Here is a 14,808-nt window from a genome sequence, read left to right as displayed (position 1 = left end):
CAGATAAATGCACACAGCCATATTCAGAAACGGTGCCTATAAAAAAGCCGTCAGGACTTCGGTACAGTTGTGATGTCACAACTATACTACTGTATATATGGGTAGAAAGTGGCGCTAAAGTGCCGTTACAGTCATTCCCCCGCTGCAATGACGGTGCAGAGACACTGAGAGCACAGATGTGGAAGAACTGAAAATGCTGACCAATCAGAGCAGACTGGGCTTTTTCGGGTGGGGGGGCTTAAAGAGACAGGTGCTAGTAGAAAACCAAAATACTAGTCCAATCCTGAAAATGAGCAAATTATGGGCCCTTCAATTTCTCAGACATTTCATTGTCTGAATTAGACACACACAAACATACCCATGCAATGTCGATATTTTATCTATTAACAGTTTGATTTCATTTCCAGAAAAATGTCTATCTCATAATATATATGGCCAACACACACAGTCTTTTCTCCCTTAATATTAATTTCTGCCTTTACCTCCCATATCAATAGATAGATATCAACAGGGCCCCATTGAAAACCAGAGCATTGCTGTTGCATACATTAATATGTGTCTGCCAAGTGAGCCAGCAGGAGCACCGCAAGCACACACACTCATATGCACACACTTACACACTGGCACTTACACTGCGCATCCATCACAGTACAGTGTTGCGAGATGAAAGATGAGACAGAAATGTGAACTTCATAAGAGAGGAACACTCATACCGTCAGAGGCGGCCAATTGATGCGGGTGAATTAATCATCTGCAAGTCACTATCCAAAATACTTATGCATGAGCTAATGGAAGAACTCCTCCTGCATGAGGGGAGAAATTAATGTGTTGATGAGCAATGTCCCAGATATTTACAGGGCAAATCCAGGACTGCAGGCTGTTCCACTACCTGCCTGTCAGCCACCCTGTAATCCGGTCTATTTTTCTACTGCTGTCTCCGTCTCTCTGTCTCTCCCTCCCTTTCTTGCTTGCTCAATGAAGTCTTGGCTGAGAGTATGATAAATGAAAAGAAAAGAAAATGCCTTTTGATCCGGCAGCCTTGTGTTACAGCTCTGTCAAAGAGCATTACCCTGATAACCCAGTGAAAAGATCAGCCAAGGGGTATCAAAGCCAAATATGCAGACCTTTAATGCACACACTATTAATGCACGGGCACAAAGTATGGACAGGCTGAGTGAATAGGAATGCAGCAGAAAAGGCCAAGCGGCATTTTCATTTCATTTTCTCTTCTTGGTCATTTCCTTTCTTCGTGTTTCCTATAGCCGGCAGTATAAAGCCTTCTCAATTCAGCCAACAATACTTTCAGTTGAGGTTTGCTGTGATCAAATAACTGAACTGCACGCAATGTTGCATTGTTGGGAGTTATACGGTTTCATGTTTGATATATTCACTGCGTGGGGAGAGCAATATTACCCTCCTGTTATGTGGAGAACAGAAGAAAATAACACAGGGACCTTTGAAACTGTCAGGAAGATGAATTTCCTTCACTCCTGTGAGAAACACGCCTTCCATATCACCGGGTTTAAAACGCAGAGACATTTGAATTTCCTCTCCGAGCTACAATCCTGACTGCCTTTGGGTCAAAAAGGATAACGTCACCTTCGGTTTAAGTTCTAAACAGTCGACCATCAACTGATTGTGCGTGATGCTAACACCGAGGCTAAAGCGTTTTTTTTTTTGCCACTGTCGCAATAGCCGCTGCTAATGCTTGTTCTTGAGGGAATTACTGTAATTGTTGGGGCTTTGTAAATTATAGAGTGTGGTCTAGACCTACTCTATCTGTAAAGTGTCTCGAGATAACTCTGTTATGATTTGATACTATAAATAAAACTGAATTGAATTGAAAGGTCCTTCAGCAGCCAGGCGATTTTGAAAACTATTCAGTGATGGTTCTCGTCCTTCCCAGGACGTGTTTTTTTTGTTGTGGCATACAAAAGAGGAACGCAGCACGGTCAAATAAATGGCCAACAATTATATCCAAACACGCTTCATCCGAGGGCACACTTTACCCATACTTGAACAAATGAACTGCTGAGGAGTTTTGTAGAGCGACGATGATTCAAGAGAATAAACAGTAAAGCAGTCACAGGGAAAGAATAACGCTGGGGTGGAATGAAGAGTTTGGAGAGCACAAACAAGTGCTACATGAGCACTAACTTTGAGTACGTTGCAAACAATACAATGTGCTGGTTTTTAAATCTATTGCTGACATTTTATGAAGGCATCTGTGATATTCTCTGATGTTGGCGGGCCTAAAGAAACAATCGCAAATATGCTATGTCATTTCTTTTTTTCATGTTTTTAAAGACAGCACCATTGCTTTGCTCAATAAGATATCTATTTTTTTAAGCCATAAGGACAATCATTAATTGGACAGTTTTGGAAATCATCCTGGTCCTCCTACATCATCAGGGCTACACGGACCTACGTAGGGAAATCAAATTCTGCAGCCGAGCAATGCATTCTGGTAGCGCCGCGGCGACTTACGAGAAGCGGGGCGTCGAGTGGCCCACTCCTCATTTGCATAAAGTTGAGGTCCAGGCTACTTTAACGCAAAGCCGAGGCAACCAGCTCGATTCGCCGCCCTCTCGAAAACTCAAGATAATCTTATTAACTGACAGTTATCGATCTGAAATGAAGACAGATTCAGCAACTGCATAGCCTTTTTTCGCATTAAATGTTTTCAGAAACACATTTTCATAAAATAAGAGAATGTTTCCAAACGAGCTGCCACGTTGGTCCGCTTTGAAATCCAGGAGCAGACAGCCCACTAGTGAAGCGTTCGTCCAATAAGGGGCAGCCATGGCAGCTGTAGGAGGTTGTAGACTGTTTTCTTTGCTTGTCAGTGATCAATAAAGAGAAACTGATAACTGCAGTAACCACAAGCGTCCAATGCTGGGAAGGGGGGAGTGTCAAAACAAAACGCCTATGTGGACACATGACAGCAAGATATACAACATATTACTGGTGTTCTCTGGTGTACAAAAGAGGTCATGAAGAAACAACAGATTTTAGTTAAGAACTTAACTGCATTTTATGAATGATGACGAAGAGGTTGACCAGAGGTGTCTTGTACCATAGTTTTAACAATGGGAGGATAGTTACTGGGTGAATGCTACTGCACATGGGGACCTGCTAAAATTCATGGAGTAGGATACAAGCTCAACACACCTCTGTTTTTAACTCATTTCACTTTCGCTGAGCTCATACGGTGACACGATACAGGTTACCAAATGATCTTGCATGAATATATATATGGAACTTGGATCAATTTTAATATCGCTTCCTTGACATTTCACAATCAGCGGTTGGTTTTTATCGCTAAGTTTAGCTTTCGAATACTAAAATCACATATCTGCTGTCACATCATTTTGTGGTTGGTTTGTTTTGTTTTCACAGCGCAAAGAAACCACGTCAGTAATGTGATGTTGAGTCTTTTTTTGTAGGCTGGCTAGGTCTACTGATCTGCCTCTACTTTGTAAAAAACAGACCTACAGTATGGTAATGGAGTTAATGTTGAACAGTAATCATAAATTATTCTAGAGCGGTTGTAGGTTATTTCGTGACTGTCTGGTGATTCTCCCCAACTCCCATCCACCCAAGGGGTTTGGTTTTCCTGCCTGATACTGAACCTGACCACACCGTATAATAATTCTTTACTGTCTCACAGAAAGCCTGCTGAACTCATACCACCTGTCCTGCTTGAAACTATACAGCACACATGGGACAGTGTTCAGCCCAATGTAATTTAAATGACAGCAGCTATTGATGGTACAGTGAAATAAATAAACAAGTTGCCTCTCCCATCTATGATGTCTGTCAAACATGGCCAATTAAAGATTTAATCAAAACATCAGTTGCATAATGGCGTGGCATTGTATGAGCACTGGGACCACATGAAGGAAGGATTAGCATTTTACTAACCCTTGGTTGTCCACACTAACATGAGGTATCACCATTACCAGGTTTGGTTTTGATTCGGGCTGTGAATCGATTCAATTATTTAAACGGGATGATTTTTCTAAATGTATTTTAAAAGACATTTTTCAAGTTATTAATGCTCTTATCAACATGGGAGCAGACAAATATGCTTGCTTTTTGCAAATGTTTTTTTTTGCAACAATCCAAAACAATGATGAATACTGTCAAGAATTTCGGCAAAGGTACAGTATGCTCAAAAAATATGCTAAAAGCATAATATGGCAAACTCAAGCCCATCAAGCAACAACAGGTGGGCATATTGACCTGAATGCAACATTACATACAGTTGTCCAGGCGTCTCCGTGGCAAACTATCTAGCGTAGCGTGCCTTTGGCGAGGGGGAGGAGGGTTCTCAGCATCAGCCGAATGCTTAACTAGCAAGTGGTATTTGAGACTGGACGTACTCCGATGGTAACTCAGTTCACATTGACAGTACATGCAAATAACTTTAGTCTTGTCGAAAGAACCATCTGGAAGGGCTTTGAAATTGAAATTGCCATTCAAAAAACACTTTTTTTCCCCCATTTCAGCTCATGAAGGTTACTTTCTGCTAGCCGACCACAATGTTACTGCTGCAGCGGCCCCTGATTTTTCAAACTACGGAGCAACCCGAGGCCCAAATCACTGAACGTGCATAAAAAATCATTGGCATTAAAAGGAATTTGCGTTGAATAGTTATTATCTCGTCGTAAAATCTCCATTACTCTCAATGAGGATAGATGGAACAAGGTAAAAGATAACTTTACATGAAAAAGATTTACTTTCTGAAGCCATTACATCATCTGCCCTAGTCCTCCCATCACTGTGTGGGTAGCTATATGCTGCTGCTGCTGAGGCAGCAGGCTGTTAGAAGTGTAATATAGGTTTATTGCATCAATTCTACAGCAAATACTCAGAATTGAGCAATTTTCTACATTTTATTTTGTATTTGGTCTCCCTTACCTTTTCAATCTGTGTATGCCAAATTGTGTGAATGTGAAAACAACAATATCATGATATATTGTTGAGTCTAGTTGGAGCAGATTTACAGTATTTCTCCAGAGATAAAACACCAGGATCAATGGAGAAAAATGTAAGCTAAGTGTATGAGTGTGCGCTCCTGCTGGCTCAGTTGGCAGACACATATTAATGTATGCAACAACAATGCTCTGGCTTTCAAAGGGGCCCTATTGATATCTGGGAGGAAAAATAAGAAGCTAAGGGGTGAAAACAATAAATATAAAGAATAAAGGCAATAACAAATGCTTAAAATAATGTAGTTCCTGCAATATTCTGCATAAAAAAATGCATTTAATGTGCAAAGAGTGACTATAAATAGAAGGATTTGGGAACTTAATTGGGTATGACCTTAAGGGCCATCAGTGTAAAAATTGCATTCAATTTCATTCAAATTCTGGTAGTATTGCTGAAATAGTATAAGGTTAAAACTAAAGACCACATGCGCTAGGATTTCTTCAAATTAAATAACCCAGAGGCACTGACATGATGGGGATGAAAGCAATAGACTCCACTAGCTTAGCAGGATTGTCTTATTTACCTGCGAGCTAAATTACGCCATTAGAACCGTGATTCATTTTTAGCACCAGTTTCTGTACACTATAAAAAGCCACATTTTAGTAATTTGATTATTCATTTTTAGTGAATGGAAACGTGCCGTTGAATGGAAAATACCTTTTAGTTTTGTTTTTTATTAGTGAAACTTGATTCAATGCATTTTAATTGTTATAGCTAATAATTTTGAGGCTAGTCAACATCTTTGTTGTGTACAGTTTCCATCAAAGTCAAGATGTTTTTGTCTATTGTGAGGTTAGCATAAACGGTTATTAGTTAACTGTTTGTACAGGATTGCAATACAATAGACTCACTAACCTCACCCCAGTAAATACAGTTCCCGAACTCTGGCTGTTAGGACAGAGACACTTTACTGTTGGCATTATTGCAACTACCTGTGTTCACTGCTTGTAGAAGCTATATTCTCTCAGTTGTTAACTAGCTTGAGACGAGCAGCTAAAATATAGGCTATGACATTAACAGTAATATTTCTTTGGCAAACATGTAGGCTACGTGAAGATTTAGGTGGCTAACATCCTACATTAACCCTTTAGTCATTCCCACAGATGTAAATACCAAATATAGTTGACTGTAGGCAACATCTGCGTTAGCGTTAAAGTTAGCTTACTTTTGTCTATATGTTAGCATGCTAGTCTGCATCTTTCCATAGTTTGACTCAGCTGTTTTGACATCTTATCTACTTTCCAGTGGGATTATGGATGCATTTAGTCCATAAATTAGTAAATTAAATTACTGTTTTTCCTTCTAAGAACCTGTTCCGTTAGCTAACATTACTAGCGGAGACATACATGTTAACCTGTAATGCAAGATGCTGCTTAACACTAGAACAACCACAGCCCATGCCATTTAAAATGTATCCAAAAATGTAAGTTAATCCATCATTGTTAATGCTAGGTTTCCCTCCTTTTTACTAAATACCTATTCTGTACACAATGATATAGTCATAATGATAGAAACACATTAAGAAAACCAAAAAGATGGGTTTTCTGTGCTTTTGACAAAAACATTCATTTGCCAGGAGAAGCGCCATTTAACACTAGAAACGCCAGAGCCAATGCCAACGACATTGGGGGTTGTGATTTAAAAATGGTTGCCCATAATTGCCCATCAGCTCAAACAAAAGATACAGAAACTCTTGCGCAGTGGGTTTGGCAAGTAATGGTACCCCTAAAGTGTCTGGTGGTCTTAGTGTTAAGTCCAACAGGTCAAGACATATTTTTGATCAATTTACCAATCAGAAGCATATTATTTGTGATTCATTGTCTTTTTCAATTGGAACAATTGAAACGCATTGTTATATTTTTCATTTTTAAGTACTCATTTTTTTTTTTATCATGTTTTAGTCTGGTTTTCCTTATGAAAAGAAAATTGGCCTCAAATAGGCCAACTTTTCACCATAGTTTTTGTTGATGAAACTAACAATGGTAAAATTCAACACATAGTAAATGCTGTAGTGCATCATTCACACACTGAGTCCTATTCAATGTGTTGAAGTTTCCTGGTATCAAATGAGCCATGATCGTGTTCCAGTGTTCTGGAATCTCTGTCATACAAAATGTACAGCTGGCAAGACTGTCACATTCAGTAAATGTCAATCAGACCTCAATTTAATCCCCTACTGCGTCTGTTATTGGCGGTCTATAATTCAATCTTTACATTATTTTTTCCACCAACAGCCAGACTTTGAGTTTTCTCAGCGACTCTGGGGTCATGCTATAGGAAGTGTTGGAATAGTGTTGTGAGCCGAGATGTCATTTCTGACTCTTTGCTGCTGTTCCCATTATAAAAGATCAAGTGAAACAGCAGCTGCTTTGCTGCCTCTGGAAAGCTGTGATAATAATTGTGTGGTTTCAGTATGTGTGTCTGTGTGTGTGTGTGGCTGGCAAAGCACTGCATAAGTCTGAGAAAGGGAACAAAGAACCATAAAAACAGACATTTACTACTTATGTCAGTAGTACAGTATCATTTCACGTTAAATGCTTTACTCCATAAAAGGAAAGAAAGGTTTTCCAATATAAACAGAGGCGGTAACATTTTGGACATACTATACCATCCACTGACAGATGCATACCTATCGGCCTATCCCAGATCATCTCAAGGTTAAAGGGAATTTTCAGTGTAAGGCAATACACACCAATAAGCTGTTCCAGGGTCTGTTTAATATGGCCGTCATATCATGCTGAGTTAGCCTTTAAAGCCGACCGCCATTACTTTCTCAGAGTGAGTGATGATAGACCACAGTCAAAAGCATATGTAATGGCACAGTCAGCTGAAGTCAGTCCTTCCTGTTATTGCTTCATTTACTATATATTATAAATTTCACATAAACAATCATTATCTCCACCCAGAAACACATGTGAGCCCAAAAGGATCGAATCCCACCACAGCTCTTTCTCCATTTCGTACCTCACACTGTTCTTTAATATTGTCTAAATAAACCAAAAGAAAATAATGAAATGCTTATTGGATTCCACATAAAGAATGGTGTCAGATTGAATTTGTATCTGTTAAATCCATTTCAGAACTGCATTAAAACCAACATGTTATCATGTTAAGTTGCCTGGCTCTGTCCAAAGGTAACAAAATCTTACTTTGAGCACCTCTAAAGCTCACTAAGTAACGGGGTTATGTGCGGGACGGTTTCTTGGCCAAGTGTAGTGACTAGGACTCCAGAAAAGCACTGCACGGGGGCAAGAAAACCACAAAATATTGTCTTTAGACGTTTTATTGTTCCAATCAAATCAATCTTTTTCAGGCTTTCTGCTAAGCTCATATCACCTGCTGTAGCTTCCTTTTTAATGTACAAATATAAGAGTGGCATCAATCTTTTCATGTAGGCCTAACTCTTGACAAGAAAGCGAAAAAGCGCATTTTCTAAAAATGTCATGCAATTTTTTGTTCAATTGAGTGATTGAGTTAGTTTGAATTCTAATCTGAATTCAGTCATTTCTGCTTCATTTTAATATGACTGAATACAAATTTACCATGAGATCAGCCATTTAAAACGATTAAAAAAGCAACAGTTTAAACTGCTTTCTGTTGGGGAACGTTCAACTCGTGGATTAGACGCCGTAGGAATTAAGTAACAGTTGAGTTGAGTTGAGTTATCTGGTTTATTTATGCAAACAGGGGAGCGGTAGTTGGAGGTAAAACAGGTTAATGTAAACGGTTTAACCCCAATAAGACGGAGCCTGGCCAGTATCCAATAACCATACGCGTGTAAATCCTGCTATTGACTTTGTCTTAACAGGCAGTGAAGGGCTGGCAATAATACACTGTCAATGCTCCCCTTCAGGTTTACTACAGACATCAATGACACATTTTGTTTTGTTTGGGCTCCGTACACCAGCACACTGGATTTGAAATGAAACACTGACTATGAGGTGAAAGCAACGACTTAACAGCTTTTATTTGAAGGCGTGCCTCCATTGAGGTGTTCATCCAGTTTAAAGACCCGTTTAGTGCTTAGAAGTAAGGTGTGACCCTGGAAACCTTTCATTGACTTATGTCTGTATATTCAAATCCATTTTCACCCAATAATGTGTGTGTGGTAACCCTAATGTATGTGAACAACCTCAAACACCCTTAAAGTCAAATCAGTCAGCACTTAAACCTTTAAGTCATTCTTTTAATTCAAATGTGCTGGAGTAGAGTCAAAACAATAAAAAAAATATATGACTGCCCAAGTCTTTTTTTGACTGTACTGTTGTCAAATTCTGTTTGAGTACATTGTATATATAATTTGAGCTTCTGTACTTTTAGTAAATGCCCTCCCAAATAATTTATTTTTAAAGCTGCACTAGCATTTTGCCAAAGAGTAACACAACTGGAAAAGAAGGGACACCTACTTTTGGCAAGGAAGAGAATCCCATTGGTTGTCACTCCTCTTGAGTACATTACTATTTTATTTTCCTATTAACAATGTAGGGCTGGGCAATAATTCAATTCAATAATTTATCTTCTTTCAATGGCATCATATCGTGATGAAATCTTATATTGAGATATCGTGATTATACAATTACGTTGTCTAAATTGATAATAACAAGCGCATACTAACTAAATTTTCTGAGAAAATCTGCTGTGAAACATTTTGGGGGAATATCATTTGAAGAATTGCAGATTTGTTTTAACATCACACTATTTTTGTGCATGCATGTAAACAGTCAGTATATAGCTGAACAAATATATATTTATTGCTCCTCTATAATTTTACTTGAAACTGTTTATCACATTATTGATGATTGTTTATCTAAAATCTCATTGTAAAAAATATTTTGTGAAAGCACCAATTGTCAACCCTACAATATCGTCGCAATATCAATATTGATGTATTTGGTTAAGATTATCGTGATATCTGATTTTCAATGGTCATTGTGACAAAATTATCAAATATATAATTAATAATTAATTAATAATTAATAATTTATATGGCACTTTTCTAGTCTTAACAACTACTCAAAGCGCTTAAACCAGACACCATTCACACACTTGTGGCCGAGGCTGCCATACAAGGTGCTACCTGCACGTCATATATACACTACGTTCACACACCAATGGCGCAATTCGGGGTTCAGTGTCTTGCCCAAGGCCCAAGGACACACCAACAGGGACTGCAGGGCCAAGGATTGAACCCCCGACCTTCCGATTGGTAGACGACCACTCTACCTCCTGAGCGACAGCTGCCCCACGACCACCACCAGGCTCTGCAGTTTCCCTCACCTCTAGCAATTGGTTGAGCGTCTTTCAGCTCATTGTTATGGCTTTACGACCCCAACTTTACTGTTTTCGTTCAGTCTCATCGCTCTCATCCGTGTTGTTTCCAGCTGCAGCAGGCAGCTGTATTTGGTGAAACAGTCCTGATAACCCACTGTACGCTACCCGCCCAGGACTTAATGCAGACAGACAAAGTTACCAACCAGCAGGTGAACCTAGCGTAGCATGTACATACAGTACGTAGCATATTGGATTTACATTCATCAGGTGTCCAGAAACTCAACTCTGAATGAATGCTAATGTTGTGTTCCATCTGCTGGATCAGTAAATAGGCAGCTGTTTACTAGCATAATTACCATATCTTTACTAGAACTGTACAAGCTGATACTCTAAATGCTGTGCTTACATCTTCTATTGCTGCACCTAAGTGACTGAACTAAATCTATGATTATAGCTTTAAAAGAAAAAAAGAATGACTCCTCTCTCTTAGCCCTACAGGATTATTAACAGGAAAGACCTTGTTGAGGAGAGCTTGATCCTGGAATGGGTTTAGAAATAAGGGTTTTGAGACACCAAGTAAGCAGCTAATCCAGCCATTTTTCTGCTCCCAGCTTGCAATTTAACCCACACAAACCTGTTTGTTGGGTTGTGTTTCAGGGCAGTTAACATGGTTTAGCAACCTGTTACTTTCCTCTTCGCTCCTTAGCAGCAGCCAAGAAGCTTTTCCTTTTTATTTATTTGCCTGGGTTGCCTGGAGGATAATTAATCCTGCTAATTCTCCAGAAGTTGAAGTGTTTAGTTTGCAAACGCAGACTTTTCTCTGCTTGGATCAATGCCAAGTGAAGGAATGGAAGGAGAGCTTGTGGGACGAATAGATGGAGTAGAGTCGTTAACCTTTAGATGTAATGCGTTACGGAGTGAGGAATATTTTCGCCATCTTTTTCAGAAATTCTAAAAGGTCACATTGTCAGCGGAGCGAGCTTTATGTCTTTGCTTTACAGGCAGCTTTCTTCATAAAAAGGATGGAAAGGTGGAAGTGGAAGAAAAGCTGCTGTTGACCTGCAGAGCCAGGAACCAAACCATTGGCTCATATACTGTAAGAATAGAAAAACAATCCACCGTTGAATGCACTTGCACTTACTTACTCTCGTTATAAAGCTTGCAGTATTATCGTGTGTGATATTAAAGTGATGTAACCTATTTGTGCTGCATCCCTCCGTCTTCTACTTGTAACTTCCAGCAACCAACAGAGAGGATGTGTGACCTTGTTGTGTTCACTACCTGTATTCTGCAGCTGGAGAGCGACTCAGCAGAAGAAGTCTTTCCTGTGAGAGAAAATGTTTTCACCGTTTACTGAAAATGCAAGGTAGGGAATGCCAATGAATGTGGCACAAAAATGTAACTGACTAGGCTGCCTTAGAAATATGGATGTAGAATCTAGATACATTTAACAAACTTAACGTTATAATGATAACGTTCATAATGGGTTAGGGTTAGCCCTAACCTTAGTCTGGATCAACAACAGTACATTTCCAGGTTAATCGTCTCATATCCCTAGCCCTCCTCTCTCTGTGTGTTGCCGTTCTCAAACTCCGTTCCCTTCAGGAAACAGCAACAAACTTCAAGCTAGCAAGCTACATGCTGAAAATGGCAAGTTTTGAAGAAAATAGGGAACGTGCAACCAGGCTGCCTTGGTTCTTTCTGGGAATGATTGTAAAAATTTACGCTCTAAGTGGGACGGTTTGGGAGCGACTGGCGGGATTGCTGTGGACGAAGTACTCACGGCAATACACTGGTAAGAGCAAATGACGTGTAACCACGTATCCATCTAATTTAAACAGCTCACGTTACTGTATTGTAGGAACAGTTAACTTCATTTCATATTATGTGTGGCGTTTCCTTTTGCGGAGTGCAAATGTTCCTCCCCGAGACTAATTTGCAGAGCCACCGTCGCTGTGAACAGAGATTAGCGCCGCCTGAGACGTTTCTGATTGGTTTAAAAAAATGCAAACAACCCAGAGCGTTTTTTTTTCTCCTATCCTGGAATGTATGTGTGGTGTAGCCAGACCTTAGTCCACACCGCTGTAGAGATAGGTCTGGCAATGCGAGATCCATCACAAAACGGAGAAAAAACTGATGGAAGGAATTTCAGTCAGTTAACGTTTGTTTTTAAAAATTGACCTGTAATCATGCGTGTGTCCGTCAAAACAATCTGCTCAAGATGACCGATTTAGCTAATGCTAATTATCTGAAATTAGGCCCGGAGAAACACTGGAGTATAACGTGTATGATGTCATGCATAGAGCCAACTAATTTATGATCAAATTAGTTGGCAACTATTTTTTTCTCTTCTCTTTCTTTGTCTCTTAAGCCCCTCCCCCCATGTGCATGAGCAATGATTGACACGCAGTTAGACACCCCACCCCCCCCGGCAATGATTGGTGCATCTGAACAGGGAGCGGTGGATTTTTGCAAATCACAGTCCAGGCTGTGTCAGAGGAGACAGATTTCTTTTTTTTAATGACCTGCTTCATGTAGTTCTACTGGAACATAGGGTCAGTTTCAGCAACTATGACACAAAGTTAGTTTTATAATTAATAATTAATTGCCTTAATCGATTAGTTGCAACTCTAATGTAGGCATGGTTACCAATTTAAACTATGAAATATAAAGAATTCAAGAGTTTTCCTTCTCACGTTGTTTTGTCTTACGAGGCGTGAAGAGGTAAAACAAAATTTGAAAAAAGTCAGAAAAAGAATTTATGTAGAGAAATTATTTTTTCTTTATGGCCTGTTTTGTAAATTATGTGACCCTTCAGATCTATCTTGTGACCCCTTCAAGGGTCCCAACCCCCAGATTAGAAACCACAGATATAGACCCCTGTAAGCCCTATATAGACACACTGAAACACAAAAACATCATATTCCACATTGGAAACCAGGCTTCCCCATTCACATCCTTGCTAAAACGTGAACTTCAGAAAAGGTCTTTTCCAAGCAAAATTCTTAAAGGTCCCATGACATGGTGCTCTTTGGATGCTTTTATATAGGCCTTAGTGGTCCCCTAATACTGTATCTGAAGTCTCTTTTATATAGAGCTTAGTGGTCCCCTAATACTGTATCTGAAGTCTCTTTTATATAGACCTTAGTGGTCCCCTAATACTGTATCTGAAGTCTCTTTTATATAGACCTTAGTGGTCCCCTAATACTGTATCTGAAGTCTCTTTTATATAGACCTTAGTGGTCCCCTAATACTGTATCTGAAGTCTCTTTTCCAAAATTCAGCCTTGGTGCAGAATTACAGCCACTAGAGCCAGTCCCACAATGAGCTTTCCTTAGGATGTGCTATTTCTGTGGCTGTAGCTATTGAGGAGGAGAGAGGCGGGGGGGGGGCCCAGTCTGTGGCCTTGACCAACTGCCACTTTGCTTGTTTGAAAGCTATGATGTCTCTCTCTCATGGGGGGGCCAAATTCTCTGGACGGGTAAAGCAGAGAAAGGGGAGATAAACTTGCTCCTTATGACCTCATAATATATAGGACTCGGTTTACACCTATTACCATTTCTAGCCATTGGGGGACCATAGGCAGGCTGGGGGAACGCATATTAATGTTAAAAAACCTCATAAAGTGAAGTTTTCATGCCATGGGACCTTTAAATATATGGAATATAGGAATGCTATACGAACGATCTCTGCATAATAATTGATACTGTTAAATAAAAATGGGTACTGTATTCTTAATATGCAAATGTATTTTCTTTCTGTGCGGCAGTCATGGTTTGTCTGTTGAAAAGAAACAAAAAAATGAGGATGTCACATGCCACTCTCTCTGTCTGTGTGGCTCACTGGGACCGTACGTGGCTTTATGTGTGGGGGCTTTGTGCAGAAGCCTGAACTGATGAAGGGCCTTGCACACAGCGATGCAGAAATAAATAGGCGAGACCAATGTAGGACTGTCTGCCGATTGATTTTCAGAGGCGATCCTTGTATCATCCTCGGCTCTGATATCCTATCTGTCTCCATGTCGGCCCCCAGATACCCATCTGAGATGAAAAAACCCAGACACAGTGCCATGTAATAGTGCTTTGAACCCAAGGCACTAGGGCTTTTCAATCACACCCGAGATGGAATGAATGCCCTTGCACACAGCAAAGGAGCGTCAGCATTATTTATCCTCTCACCAGTGTTTCATGCCTTCGGAATCGAAGAATAAATGGATGTTTTGTTTTTTTTTGCATTTCTTTAATATGAAATCACATCACTGCAGCGTGTCAAGATGGGTGCTTTTGAAGTGGCAAGGTGAACCTTTTTTTTGAAGCTGCATTCAGAAGTTCACCTTCCTTGCCGTCTTTGTAGTTCCACAGGAGACTATCCGTCATTGCTGAGCGTCATTATCACATTTCAGTTCGCCTCTGAAAAACTGATTATTCACCGCGGCGCCGTTTGTGACAACAGAGCACAGGCCACAGTTTCCTAAATGTCACTAAAGTGCTAGTCCTGTATGGGCAAATCGTATTTCTCTCTGCTCAAAACGCTGCCCAAGAG

The 14,808-nt window shown here is 39.9% G+C and overlaps 1 protein-coding gene across 1 annotated transcript in view; it reads right to left on the bottom strand.

The window, feature by feature from the left end:
• The window catches only part of flrt2 (fibronectin leucine rich transmembrane protein 2), a 173,941-nt gene that overhangs the window by 150,440 nt on the left and 8,693 nt on the right, over nucleotides 1-14,808 (bottom strand). The window contains exon 3 of the mRNA XM_039782463.1: nucleotides 11,548-11,591. The gene's annotated coding sequence lies outside the window, so the exon portion shown is untranslated. The remainder of the gene's footprint in view (nucleotides 1-11,547; nucleotides 11,592-14,808) is intronic.

This window comes from Perca fluviatilis, chromosome 18, assembly GCF_010015445.1.
Source record: "Perca fluviatilis chromosome 18, GENO_Pfluv_1.0, whole genome shotgun sequence".
Taxonomy (NCBI): Eukaryota; Metazoa; Chordata; class Actinopteri; order Perciformes; family Percidae; genus Perca; species Perca fluviatilis.
Note: the sequence above shows the minus strand (reverse complement) of the source record. Positions and strands in the feature narration are given on the sequence as shown.